Genomic DNA, 14,655 nt, shown 5'->3' with positions numbered 1-14,655 from the left:
ATGGTCCCTAGTGTGTGAATGTGAGTGTGAATGTTGTCTGTCTATCTGTGTTGGCCCTGCGATGAGGTGGCGACGTGTCCAGGGTGTACCCCGCCTTCCGCCCGATTGTAGCTGAGATAGGCGCCAGCGCCCCCCGCGACCCCAAAAAGGGAATAAGCGGTAGAAAATGGATGGATGGATGGGTTTGACAGAACACATTTGTTTGAAAATTGTTGACATTTTCCAAAGTGACAAAGTTTCCATCCATGCATTGTCAACTGCTTGTTCACCTCGGGGTCACCGGGGTGGTGATTTTTTGTTAAAGTACCAGATTTCAGGATCACAGGGTGAAGCCACCAGGTAATCATTTCCTCCCGACTACTTATGCTCACCAGTCCCTTCACTCATCGCCAGTAGATTCCTGATGGTTCACCCTTCCAGTCGTGTACACCTCCTCTGCTTTGGCTCCACTCACGCTTCTTTTTTCCTGTGGTTTAGCCTCGGCCTTAGTGTGTAGTGTTGGTGCGGTACATTTCCTTTCTTTTGGTTTAAGAAGCTTACCTTTGTCACGGCCATGAGATCAAGTTTCGTTTTTGTCATGTTTGGTTATTTTTTGGACACTTGTTTCCCGCTTTTGCACTTCCTTGTTTCTCTTATCTTCATAGCAACTCATTATTTCCACATTGTCTTCAAGTCACGCCCCTGTCCTCAGTTCTCACACCTGTTGTTAATTATCATAGCTATTATTTAAGCCACAGTTACCAGGTAGTCGGCCTGGCAACTTCGTATCCCTCAACTCCTTTCATGCCATGCCTTGCCTTGCCTATTATCCCTCCCGCTCATCCCGCGTAAGTTTTTGAGTTTTGTTATGTGACAGTTGTTGAGTTTTGTTTGTTTGTTTCTATAGTCATGCCACAGTGCTAGTTTTTTTTGTTGTGTAGTCAAGTTTGTTCTCCGCCCTTGTGCGCGTCTTTTGTTTTGCTTCCTTTGTTTGCCTTTTGGTTAATATAAATAAAAATGTATTCCCATTCACGTCTGGCTCGTGCCGATTTCCCTTTGCGTTGGGAAAACAAACTATCCCATAGTCCAAGTCGTGACAACCTTTGTGAGTAGTCCAACAAAAAGAGAAAATGGAAGTGGTTGTTTTGACAACAAAAGCTGCTGTCTGACTTAAGTTCCAGAGAAGAGAGATGAGCAAGAGCAACAATAACACTTTGCTGCAATAAGAACTGGAAGAAAAGACCAGAGGTCACGGAGGTCCAGTTCTCATCATAGAATGGAGAGCGGCTGCGGAGCGAAGTCACAATGACGGTAAGCACATTATATTGCTTTTAGATGATTCAAAGTCCCCCCTTTTATGCCACATTCAAGACTATCAGATGATTGCTTGCAGAACACTTGTAGATCTTTTCCGTTTATTTTCCGTTCTCTCTGGGGGGGGGGGGGGGGGGGCTAGTTCTTGTTTTAATGAGGACGAAAGTGTCAGAGTTTGTTGGTGACGAACCCCAAGATGCAGAGGAGGCAGGCATTGCGTAAGAAAACATGATTTAATTAAACACTAAAACAAGAACAAACCAAAAGGGTACCAAGAAAAGGCGCGCACAAGGCGGATAACAAACTTGGCTAAGAACAAAAACACTTACTGTGACACGACGGAATTATGGCATGAGCAGAGTGAACAAGGGTAGACAAAGCTACAAGTAGTGGTGACATCGACACCACAATAATCCAGCACTGACTGGAGGAGAAAACAGGTCTAAATAGTGGCTGGCTGATTGACACCAGGTGTGGCCAGGTGCCAATCAGCCACAGCTAAGGGGACACAGCACTCAGGGAGATAAACAGGAAACAGAACCAAAAGAGTGCTGACAGGAAACAAAGACAAATGCAGAGGAAAAACTAAGACATAGACCAAACTGTCAGGGACAAGCCTGGCAGTAAGGAACGTTTTTTGTGTCGGCTTATCTGATATTTCATCGTTGACAAATTAGCGGAACTCACGAGGCAACACGCAAGTTTATGTAGTGATGAGCAGAGGTGGGTAGAGTAGCCAGAAATTGTACTCAAGTAAGAGTACTGTTACTTTAGAGATGTATTACTCAAGTAAAAGTAAGGAGTAGTCACCCAAATATTTACTTGAGTAAAAGTAAAAAGTATGTTGTGAAAAAACTACTCAAGTACTGAGTAACTGATGAGTAACCTGTTTGTTTAATGATTACGGCAACAAATAATGCACAAAAACATAAAAATAGCAATGAGAAAATTCAGAGCCAGGAATATCTCTTAAGCAACTAAAACAATAATATATATTAAAAAATAGCACATTAAAATAAAATAAAAAATAAGGCAAATTGAGCCACAATAACTTAACAGCACCATAGGCTCAGTAGGCATTTATTTATTGATTGATTGATTGATTAAAACTTGTATTAGTAGATTGCACAGTACAGTACATATTCTGTACAATTGACCACTAAATGGTAACACCCCAATAAGTTTTTCAACGTTTATCAGTTACTTAATAAATGACCAAGTCGAGGTGATCTACCTCATATATACATACACACACATATCATATATATATATATATATATATATATATATATATATATATATATATATACATATATATATATATATATATATATATACAGTATATAATTTATAGTTATTTATTTTGCCGTTTTTGTTGACATGTTAAAGGTGTTTTAATGAATATACATGCATGTTTAACATATAGATTCCTATCTTTCATGAAGACAAGAATATAAGTTGGTGTATTACCTGATTCTGATGACTTGCATTGATTGGAATCAGACAGTATAGTGCTGATAACGTCCACGTTTTCAAATGGAGGAGAAAAAAAGTTCCTCTTTTCTGTCTAATACCACATGAAAGTGGTTGGTTTTTGGCATCTTATTTGTCCAGCTTCCATATTGGTTTTTATACAATTTACAAGAAATACATTGGCGGCAAACTCCGTAGCTTGCTAGCTTGTTTGCGCTGGCTTTCGGAGACTCTTATTTTGTTAGCGCAGGCGCGATGGAGCGGCGCTTTTATTGTGAAGACAGGAAGTGTGCGATCAGTGTTTAGGCTTTTGATGGGAAGTACGGTTGAAATAAAGAGTGTCTTTTTTCCTTTACACTTTTGATTGATTGGTTGATACTTTTATTAGTAGATTGCACAGTACAGTACATATTCTGTACAATTGACCACTAAATGGTAACACCCCAATAAGTTTTTCAACCTTTTTAGGTCGGATTCGACTGTGACGGTTATGAGACCGCCTGGTTTTGTTTGATTGGTCCAACGTCAGCAGTGACTGCATTTGATTGGTGAAACGCAGGCATGTGTGGTTCCTACTTTGAAGTTCTGTCATTAACCAAAACAAACATTAACAGATCGATAAAAAAAAGTAGCGAGTAGCGAGCTGATTGCAGATAAATGGAGCGGAGTAAAAGTAGCGTTTCTTCTCTATAAATATACTCAAGTAAAAGTAAAAGTATGTTGCATAAAAACTACTCTTAGAAGTACAATTTATCCCAAAAGTTACTCAAGTAGATGTAACGGAGTAAATGTAGCGCGTTACTACCCACCTCTGGTGATGAGCGTCATCAAATATAAATATTGGGAAGTTCTGTCTGCGCTCGATGAAGCGTGTCTGCTGTCTCTGACTCTGCACAAAAAAAGTGCAGTCAGGCCGCAGGATATCTACTTGATATTCTTTACAATGCTAGAAATTCCCCTCTTTGATGCCAAGATTTTCCGCGGCGGGCTTATTGATTTCCTTCAACCCCAGCGGCGAATCGGGCCCGGGAAAACAATAGGGAAGAACAACAGAACTGTATTGCAAATTTAAAGTCGATCCGCTGATAGTTTAGAAAGGAACTGCACTTTTTTGGGGTTATTTTGCCTCTCATTCACAAATATCATGTAACATAAGTTTTTCTTATTTTATGCATTTTAATTGGCAAAATACCGTATTTTTCGGACTATAAGGCGCGCTTAAAATCTTTTTTTCCCCTCAAAAATATAACCCATCCATCCAATTTTATACCGCTTGTCTTTTTGGGCTCGCTGGAGCCTAGCTCATCAGCATTCGGGCGGAAGGCGTGGTACACCATGGACAAGTCGCCACTTCCTCGCAGGGCCAACACAGATAGACAGACAACATTCACACACTAGGGACCATTTAGTGTTGCCAATCAACCTATCCCCAGGTGCATGTCTTTGGAGGTGGGAGGGGCCTATCCCCAGGTGCATGTCTTTGGAGGTGGGAGGGGCCTATCCCCAGGTGCATGTCTTTGGAGGTGGGAGGGGCCTATCCCCAGGTGTATGTCTTTGGAGGTGGGAGAGGCCTATCCCCAGGTGCATGTCTTTGGAGGTGGGAGGGGCCTATCCCCAGGTGCATGTCTTTGGAGGTGGGAGGGGCCTATCCCCAGGTGTATGTCTTTGGAGGTGGGAGGGGCCTATCCCCAGGTGTATGTCTTTGGAGGTGGGAGGGGCCTATCCCCAGGTGCATGTCTTTGGAGGTGGGAGGGGCCTATCCCCAGGTGCATGTCTTTGGAGGTGGGAGGGGCCTATCCCCAGGTGCATGTCTTTGGAGGTGGGAGGGGCCTATCCCCAGGTGCATGTCTTTGGAAGTGGGAGGGGGCTATCCCCAGGTGCATGTCTTTGAAGTGGGAGGGGCCTATCCCCAGGTGCATGTCTTTGGAGGTGGGAGGGGCCTATCCCCAGGTATATGTCTTTGGAGGTGGGAGGGGCCTATCCCCAGGTGCATGTCTTTGGAGGTGGGAGGGGCCTATCCCCAGGTGCATGTCTTTGGAGGTGGGAGGGGCCTATCCCCAGGTGCATGTCTTTGGAGGTGGGAGGGGCCTATCCCCAGGTGCATGTCTTTGGAGGTGGAAGGAAGCCGGAGTACCCGGAGGGAACCCACGCAGTCACGGGGAGAACATGCAAACTCCACACAGAAAGATCCTGAACCTGGGATTGAACCCAGGACTAATCAGGACCTTTGTATTGTGAGGCAGATGCAATAACCCCTCTTCCACCGTGCACCCAGTGCGCCTAATGTATGGGATGATTCTGGTTTTGCTTACCGACCTCGAAGCAATTTTATTTGGTACGTGGTGTAATGATAAGTGTGACCAGTGGATGGCAGTCAAACATAAGAGATATGTGACCACTGGACTTTGCTGGCAATATGACTCAAGTAAACAACACCAACATTATATATGTTTCATTGGAAATAGAGAACATTAAACATGGTACTCAAAAATCCATCAAAATGTTTTAGTACGACTTTGGTAAGCTATGAAGCCTCACCGCTTGATGTGCTTCAACATAGAAGTACTATTATGCTGTGTTTGTAAGGTAAGACATATTATTTGGCGTTTTGTTTCACAATAATATGCAAAAGCAACTTTTCTTTGTTTCTGGTACCTGCTGATCCGTATTTGGGATCTGCATTAATCCTGAAAAATTGTGCGCCTCCGCCTTTGTAGTCTGAGCTGACTTCTGAGTCGATAAGCTTCTTCTTTTCCTCTATATTGTTGTTATGGGACATTCATCTACCGCTGTTGCCATTTCTAATATGAAGTAAACTTCTTACTTATATCTGTCAGTAAACTCGCCATGAAAGTGCTAAAAACATACCGGTGTAAGGAGTTTACATTATTCAACAAGGGAACTTTAGTTATTCAAGAGTTCCGGTCGGACGGTTTTTCACGGGACACATTTCTGGCGTTGTTATTGCACTAGTGGACCACGGATAAGAAGATGCTGCTCCATTATTGATTGAAGTAAAGTCTGAATGTCGTTAAAACAGTTAGCGCCATCTTTTCACACTTCTTCAACTCCCATCCTTGCACGCTACACCGCTACAACAAAGATGACCGGGAGGAGACACTGCCAAAGGTGAGCCACATGAATAAGACCGCCCACAAAACGGCGCATTCGGAAGCGACTGTCAGAAAGTGACTTGAGAATGATCTGTAAAACATCATTTATGCAACGTTTTGACCAAAGAACCACCATTACATGTTGTGTAGACCTCAAGGGAAGTCTTTTACATTTCGAAAAAAAAATAAATAAATAAAAAAAATAAGCAAATATATGAATCCTTTAGGGGCTTCATGGTGGCAGAGGGGTTAGTGCGTCTGCCTCACAATACGAAGGTCCTGCAGTCCTGGGTTCAAATCCAGGCTCCGGATCTTTCTGTGTGGAGTTTGCATGTTCTCCCCGTGAATGCGTGGGTTCCCTCCGGGTACTACGGCTTCCTCCCACCTCCAAAGACATGCACCTGGGGATAGGCCCCCTCCCACCTCCAAAGACATGCACCTGGGGATAGACCCCTCCCACCTCCAAAGACATGCACCTGGGGATAGGCCCCTCCCACCTCCAAAGACATGCACCTGGGGATAGGTTGATTGGCAACACTAAATGGTCCCTAGTGTGTGAATGTTGTCTGTCTATCTGTGTTGGCCCTGCGATGAGGTGGCGACTTGTCCAGGGTGTACCCCGCCTCCCGCCCGATTGTAGGCTGAGATAGGCGCCAGCGCCCCCCGCGACCCCCAAAAGGGAATAAGCGGTAGAAAATGGATGGGAGGATGGATGAATCCTTTAATGCGCTTTATAATCCGGTGTACTTTATATATAAAAAAAGATAAACCATAGACCATTCATCGGCAGTGCGCCTTACAATCTGGTGCGTCCTATGGTCCGGAAAATACGGTACTTAAGTATGAGGTGGATGATACTTAGCTAATGGTAGTAATCCATTGTGCCCATAAACCCTCTAAAAACATCCAAAAAAACTGCCATCAATACTCAAATGTTATCTCCTGACCTGAATGTCTACTAAGTAATAGCAAACATTTTTATTATCGATCAGTCAAAAGTTTATTTGTGTAGCTGTCATGATATGGCTGCACTGCTGCCTTCGAGCTACAGGGCGGAGCCGCGTCCGCGAAAACCTGATACCCATTATCTCCCCACAACTTAAGCTCTCCAGTCCATTCACACGGCGCCACCCTCAAGTCATGTTTATCTCCTTCTCTCCGGCTTCAATCATTGTTCCTGTGGCTCTGCCCTGGAGTATTAACTTATTCTTGTGTGCCATTCCCATTTCTTCAATCAATCAATCAATCAATGTTTACTTATATAGCCCTAAATCACTAGTGTCTCAAAGGGCTGCACAAACCACTACGACATCCTCGGTAGGGCCACATAAGGGCAAGGAAAACTCACACCCAGTGGGACGTCGGTGACAATGATGACTATGAGAACATGATACTGTGAAAGTTCAATCCATAATGGATCCAACACAGTCGCGAGAGTCCAGTCCAAAGCGGATCCAACACAGCAGCGAGAGTCCCGTTCACAGCGGAGCCAGCAGGAAACCATCCCAAGCGGAGGCTGATCAGCAACGCAGAGATGTCCCCAGCCGATACACAGGCGAGCAGTACATGGCCACCGGATCGGACCGGACTCCCTCCACAAAGGAGAGTGGGACATAGAAGAAAAAGAAAAGAAACGGCAGATCAACTGGTCTGAAAAGGGAGTCTATTTAAAGGCTAGAGCATACAAATGAGTTTTAAGGTGAGACTTAAATGCTTCTACTGAGGTGGCATCTCGAACTGTTACCGGGAGGGCATTCCAGAGTACTGGAGCCCGAAATGAAAAAGCTCTACAGCCCGCAGACTTTTTTTGGGCTTTGGGGATCACTAATAAGCCGGAGTCCTTTGAAGGCAGATTTCTTGCTGGGACATATGGTACAATACAATCGGCAAGATAGGATGGAGCTAGACCGTGTAGTATTTTATACGTAAGTAGTAAAACCTTAAAGTCACATCTTAAGTGCACAGGAAGCCAGTGCAGGTGAGCCAGTACAGGTATATATGTATGTATATATGTATATAAAGGTATATACAGTATAGGTATATATGTATGTATATATGTATATAAAGGTATATACAGTATAGGTATGTATGTATATATGTATATAAAGGTATATACAGTATATATGTATGTATATATGTATATAAAGGTATATACAGTATAGGTATGTATGTATATATGTATATAAAGGTATATACAGTATATATGTATGTATATATGTATATAAAGGTATATACAGTACAGGCGTAATGTGATCAAACTTTCTTGTTCTTGTCAAAAGTCTAGCAGCCACATTTTGTACCAACTGTAATCTTTTAATGCTAGACATGGGGAGACCCCAAAATAATACGTTACAGTGCGTTCTTAGTTGTTCTTCTCACTCCTTTTGTCTCTGTGTTGGGTTCCTACTCCGATTGTGACAAATCTACTGGGCAACATGGACCCGGCGGAAAAGGAACGCCGTCTAATGATGAGAATGTTATCAAAACAAGCTGCCGCCTGGACCGTGGAGGTTAGTAAGAATGTGTCGGCTACGCACATGTCAAGAACCTTGTTTAGGAAATAAATTGTTCGATCATCCCCTGAAGGGCAGAGAAACAGGCCGCCTGCCGGACTTTAAGCAAGGACAACTCTCTGTGGCCGCATACTCCATAGCAGGGGTCGGGAACCTTTTTGGCTGAGAGAGCCATGAAAGCCAAATATTTCAAAATGTATTTCCGTGAGAGCCATATCATATTTTTTTAACACTGAATACAACTAAATGTGTGCATTTTTAAGTAAGACTAACATATTTAGAGTATATTAAGTCTCTTATTCTTTTTAATAACATTGTTATTCTGAAGCTAACCATCCATCCATCCATCCATTTTCTACCGCTTATTCCCTTTCGGGGTCGCGGGCGGAAGGCAGGGTACACACTGGACAAGTCGCCACCTCATCACATGGCCAACACAGATAGACAGACAACATTCACACTCACATTCACACACTAGGGACCATTTTAGTGTTGCCAATCAACCTATCCCCAGGTGCATGTCTTTGGAGGTGGGAGGGGCCTATCCCCAGGTGCATGTCTTTGGAGGTGGGAGGGGCCTATCCCCAGGTGCATGTCTTTGGAGGTGGGAGGGGCCTATCCCCAGGTGCATGTCTTTGGAAGTGGGAGGGGCCTATCCCCAGGTGCATGTCTTTGGAAGTGGGAGGGGCCTATCCCCAGGTGCATGTCTTTGGAGGTGGGAGGGCCTATCCCCAGGTGCATGTCTTTGGAGGTGGGAGGGGCCTATCCCCAGGTGCATGTCTTTGGAGGTGGGAGGGGCCTATCCCCAGGTGCATGTCTTTGGAGGTGGGAGGGGCCTATCCCCAGGTGCATGTCTTTGGAGGTGGGAGGGGCCTATCCCCAGGTGCATGTCTTTGGAGGTGGGAGGGGCCTATCCCCAGGTGCATGTCTTTGGAAGTGGGAGGGGCCTATCCCCAGGTGCATGTCTTTGGAAGTGGGAGGGGCCTATCCCCAGGTGCATGTCTTTGGAGGTGGGAGGGCCTATCCCCAGGTGCATGTCTTTGGAGGTGGGAGGGGCCTATCCCCAGGTGCATGTCTTTGAAGGATGGAGGGGCCTATCCCCAGGTGCATGTCTTTGGAGGTGGGAGGGGCCTATCCCCAGGTGCATGTCTTTGGAAGTGGGAGGGGCCTATCCCCAGGTGCATGTCTTTGGAAGTGGGAGGGGCCTATCCCCAGGTGCATGTCTTTGGAAGTGGGAGGGGCCTATCCCCAGGTGCATGTCTTTGGAAGTGGGAGGGGCCTATCCCCAGGTGCATGTCTTTGGAGGTGGGAGGGGCCTATCCCCAGGTGCATGTCTTTGGAGGTGGGAGGGGCCTATCCCCAGGTGCATGTCTTTGGAGGTGGGAGGGGCCTATCCCCAGGTGCATGTCTTTGGAAAGGGGCCTATCCCCAGGTGCATGTCTTTGGAGGTGGGAGGAAGCCGGAGTACCCGGAGGGAACCCACGCATTCACGGGGAGAACATGCAAACTCCACACAGAAAGATCCCAAGCCTGGATTTGAACCCAGGACTGCAGGACCTTCGTATTGTGAGGCAGACGCACTAACCCCTCTGCCACCGTGAAGCCCTGAAGCTAACCAATAATAAATAAAATGTCATGTCTGTTGATCATGTTTTTGTTTGGCCATGTGCTGTTTGTCCTTTGGACTCTTTAAGTTCCTGTTTTTTTTCCACTCCCTTGTCTGGTTTCCTTGGTTACTCTTTTTGTCCACCTGTCTCTGGTGGACAAAATGCCCGCCCACGTGCTTCCCGAGCACTAATCAGAGGCAGTATTTGAGCTTGTCTTTGCCAGTCAGTCGCCCTGGCGTCAATGTGATCTTTTCTTGCTCTGTGCTGACTTGTTTCATGCCTTGCCATAGTTTCGTGCTTCATGCCATGCCAAGTAAGTTTTGATTTATGTTCATAGTCTGTTTATGCGTTAGCTTTGTTCTTTAGCCCAAGTTGTGCCTCCACTGTGAGCAATTTTTGTTTGTATCTTTTTTTTAGTTTGAATTAAATCATGTTTTTACCTAAATGCCATGTCCCGAGTAGTCCGTCTGCCTTCCTGGGAGATCAACCCTGCAGCAAGCTGCAACCCCCCCATTGTGACGTAAAATACTTCTTACCATTTTTGCGACTTCTTGAACAGGTGCGGTAGGAAACGGATGGATGGATTTAAATGCATGAGAATGTTTTATATTTTGCACGTTATTTTTAGCACTTTTACCAGCAAAATTATTCATAATTATGGTGTCAAGCAATGTCAGCTAAGATTTATCTGAGAGCCAGATGCAGTCATCAAAAGAGCCACATCTGGCTCTAGAGCCATAGGTTCCCTACCCCTGCTCCATAGACTTAGGCATGTGAAAGTGGATTCCAGAGTGGATGTTCCATTTCCATTTTCTTCACACCCTTGTGTGCATTTTTAGTTGTTCTTACTCTTTTGTCTCTGTTGGGGTCCGACTACGATCGTGACAAATCTACTGGGCAACATGGATCCCGAAGAAAAGGAACTCTTTCACTATGCGCTCGCTGGCTTCGGACAGACGCTTGATGATCATGAGCAGAGGTGGGTAGAGTAGCCAGAAACTGTACTCAAGTAAGAGTACTGTTACTTTAGAGATGTATTACTCAAGTAAAAGTAAGGAGTAGTCACCCAAATATTTACTTGAGTAAAAGTAAAAAGTATGTTGTGAAAAAACTACTCAAGTACTGAGTAACTGATGAGTAACCTGTTTGTTTAATGATCACGGCAACAAGTAATGCACAAAAACATAAAAATAGCAATGAGCAAATTCAGAGCCAGGAATATCTCTTAAGCAACTAAAACAATAATATATATTAAATAATAATACATTAAAATAAAAAAATGGCAAATTGAGCCACAATAACTTAACAGCACCATAGGCTCAGTAGGCATTCATTGATTGATTGATTGATTGATTAAAAACTTTTATTAGTAGATTGCACAGTACAGTACATATTCTGTACAATTGACCACTAAATGGTAACACCCCAATAAGTTTTTCAACGTCAATCAATTATTCAATAAATTACTAAGTGCGTATAGCTCGGTTGGTAGAGTGGCCGTGCCAGCAATTTGAGGGTTGCAAGTTCGATTCCCGCTTCCCGCCATTCTAGTCACTGCCGTTGAGTCCTTGGGCAAGGCACTTTACCCACCTGCTCCCAGTGCCACCCACACTGGTTTAAATGTAACTTAGATATTGGGTTTCACTATGTAAAGCGCTTTGAGTCACGAGAGAAAAGCGCTATATAAATATAATTCACAAAATTCACTTCACTAAGTCGAGGTGATCTACCTCATATATACATACACACATATATCATATATATTAATGTGTCCAGGGTGTACCCCGCCTTCCGCCCGATTGTAGCTGAGATAGGTGCCAGGGCCCCCACGACCTCAAAAGGGAATAAGCGGTAGGAAATGGATGGATGGATATATGTGTGTGTGTATATATATATATATATGTACAGTATATAATTTATATTTATTTATTTTGCCGTTTTTGTTGACATGTTAAAGGTGTTTTAATGAATATACATGCATGTTTAACATATAGATTCCTATCTTTCATGAAGACAAGAATATAAGTTGGTGTATTACCTGATTCTGATGACTTGCATTGATTGGAATCAGACAGTATAGTGCTGATAACGTCCACGTTTTCAAATGGAGGATCAAAAAGTTCTTCTTTTCTGTCTAATACCACATGAAAGTCGTTGGTTTTTGGCATCTTATTTGTCCAGCTTCCATATTTGTTTTTTTTTACAATTTACAAGAAATACATTGGCGGCAAACTCCGTAGCTTGCTAGCTTGTTTGCGCTGGCTTTCGGAGACTCTTATTTTGTTAGCGCAGGCGCGATGGAGCGACACTTTTATTGTGAAGACAGGAAGTGTGCGATCAGTCTTTAGGCTTTTGACGGGAAGTACGGTTGAAAAAAAAAGTGTCTTTTTTCCTTTACACTTTTGATTGATTGATTGAAACTTGTATTAGTAGATAGCACAGTACAGTACATATTCTGTACAATTGACCACTAAATGGTAACACCCCAATAAGTTTGTCAACGTTAATCAATTACTTAATAAATGACCAAGTCGAGGTGATCTACCTCATATATACATACACACACATATCATATATATATATATATATATATATATATATATATATATATATATATATATATATATATATATATATGTTTTTTATTTAACCGTTTTTGTTGACATGTTAAAGGTGTTTTAATGAATATACATGCATGTTTAACACATAGATTCCTATCTTTCATGAAGACAAGAATATAAGTTGGTGTATTACCTGATTCTGATGACTTGCATTGATTGGAATCAGACAGTATAGTGCTGATAATGTCCACGTTTTCAAATGGAGGAGAAAAAAAGTTCTCCTTCCTGTCTAATACCACATGAAAGTTGTTGGTTTTTGGCATCTTATTTGTCCAGCTTCCATATTGGTTTTTATACACTTTACAAGAAATACATTGGCGGCAAACTCCGTAGCTTGCTAGCTTGTTTGCGCTGGCTTTCGGAGACTCTTATTTTGTTAGCGCAGGCGCGATGGAGCGGCGCTTTTATTGTGAAGACAGGAAGTGTGCGATCAGTCTTTAGGCTTTTGACGGGAAGTACGGTTGAAATAAAAAGTGTCTTTTTTCCTTTACACTTTTGATTGATTGATTGAAACTTGTATTATTAGATTGCACAGTACAGTACATATTCTGTACAATTGACCACTAAATGGTAACACCCCAATAAGTTTTTCAACTTTTTCAAGTCGGATTCGACGTGTGACGGTCATGTGACCACCTGGCTCTGTTTGATTGGTCCAGCGTCACCAGTGACTGCATTTGATTGGTGAAACACAAGCATGTGTAGTTCCTACTTTGAAACACCAAAACAAACATTAATAGATCGATAAAAAAAAGTAGCGAGTAGCGAGCTGAATGTAGATAAATGGAGCGGAGTAAAAGTAGCGTTTCTTCTCTATAAATATACTCAAGTAAAAGTAAAAGTATGTTGCATAAAAACTACTCTTAGAAGTACAATGTATCCCAAAAGTTACTCAAGTAGATGTAACGGAGTAAATGTAGCGCGTTACTACCCACCTCTGGTGATGACCAACTGCTGCATGATTTGATGGCCGCCTTCCAGACGCTGTCTGCCCATGTTGGCACCTTCGGTTAGCGTGCCGATCAGACGAGGACTGTGAGGTAGTCATGCCGGGACAAGCACCTTTCCACTTTCACCTGCAGCTATTCCTCCCACACCTCGGGAGCCCAATATTCCTCACCCCTTAAGCAGTTCCTCCATTAGTTCTCATTAGTATTCGATCAGCAGCTTGATCCCGAATCCTCTAACCACCGCTAAAATAGATCTAATCATGAGAATGTTATCAGACTAAGCTGCCACCTGGGCCATGGAGGTAAGTTCATGGAGTAAGAATGCTTGGACTATGCACACGTCACGACCCTTGTTTACGAAAGAAATTGTTTGATCATCCCCTGAAGGGCAGAGAAGCAGGCAGCCGTCTGCTGGACTTTAAGCAAGGAAAACTCTCTGTGGTCGCATACTTCATAGACTTAGGCATGTCAAAGTGGATTCCAGAGTGGATTTTGTGGGGTAACTTTATGCAACGTTTTTCGCGGGGGATTAAATTGTTGCATCAAGCACAAACTGGCAACCCAGCCTTGACACACTCCTTGACTTAGCCTGGGGCTCCACAGCCACATGTGGCTCTTAAGCGCCGCCCTAGTGGCTCCCTGGAGCTTTTGCAAAAATGTATGAAAATGAAAAAAAAACAACATCCATCCATCCATCATCTTCCGCTTAGCCGAGGTCGGGTTGCGGGGGCAGCAGCCTAAGCAGGGAAGCCCAGACTTCCCTCTCCCCAGCCACTTGGTCTAGCTCTTCCCGGGGGATCCCGAGGCGTTCCCAGGCCAGCCGGGAGACATAGTCTTCCCAACGTGTCCTGGGTCTTCCCCGTGGCCTCCTACCGGTTGGACGTGCCCTAAACACCTCCCTAGGCAGGCGTTCGGGTGGCATCCTGACCAGATGCCCGAACCACCTCATCTGGCTCCTCTCCATGTGGAGGAGCAGCGGCTTTACTTTGAGTTCCTCCCGGATGGCAGAGCTTCTCACCCTATCTCTAAGGGAGAGACCCAAACTCATTTGGGCCGCTTGTACCCGTGATCTTATCCTTTCGGTC

General features: G+C 44.0%; 1 long non-coding RNA gene across 1 annotated transcript in view; it reads right to left on the bottom strand.

Annotated features, from left to right (window-relative positions):
* The window catches only part of LOC133550177 (uncharacterized), a 47,359-nt gene extending 33,543 nt beyond the window's left edge, over positions 1–13,816 (bottom strand). The window contains exon 1 of the long non-coding RNA XR_009806253.1: positions 13,556–13,816. This is a non-coding gene — a long non-coding RNA (uncharacterized LOC133550177). The remainder of the gene's footprint in view (positions 1–13,555) is intronic.
* Positions 13,817–14,655: the final 839 nt, after the last annotated feature.

The sequence above is a fragment of the Nerophis ophidion genome, linkage group LG03, assembly GCF_033978795.1.
Source record: "Nerophis ophidion isolate RoL-2023_Sa linkage group LG03, RoL_Noph_v1.0, whole genome shotgun sequence".
Classification (NCBI taxonomy): Eukaryota; Metazoa; Chordata; class Actinopteri; order Syngnathiformes; family Syngnathidae; genus Nerophis; species Nerophis ophidion.
The sequence above is the reverse complement of the archived record's forward strand: the minus strand, read 5'-3'. Positions and strand labels throughout refer to the sequence as shown.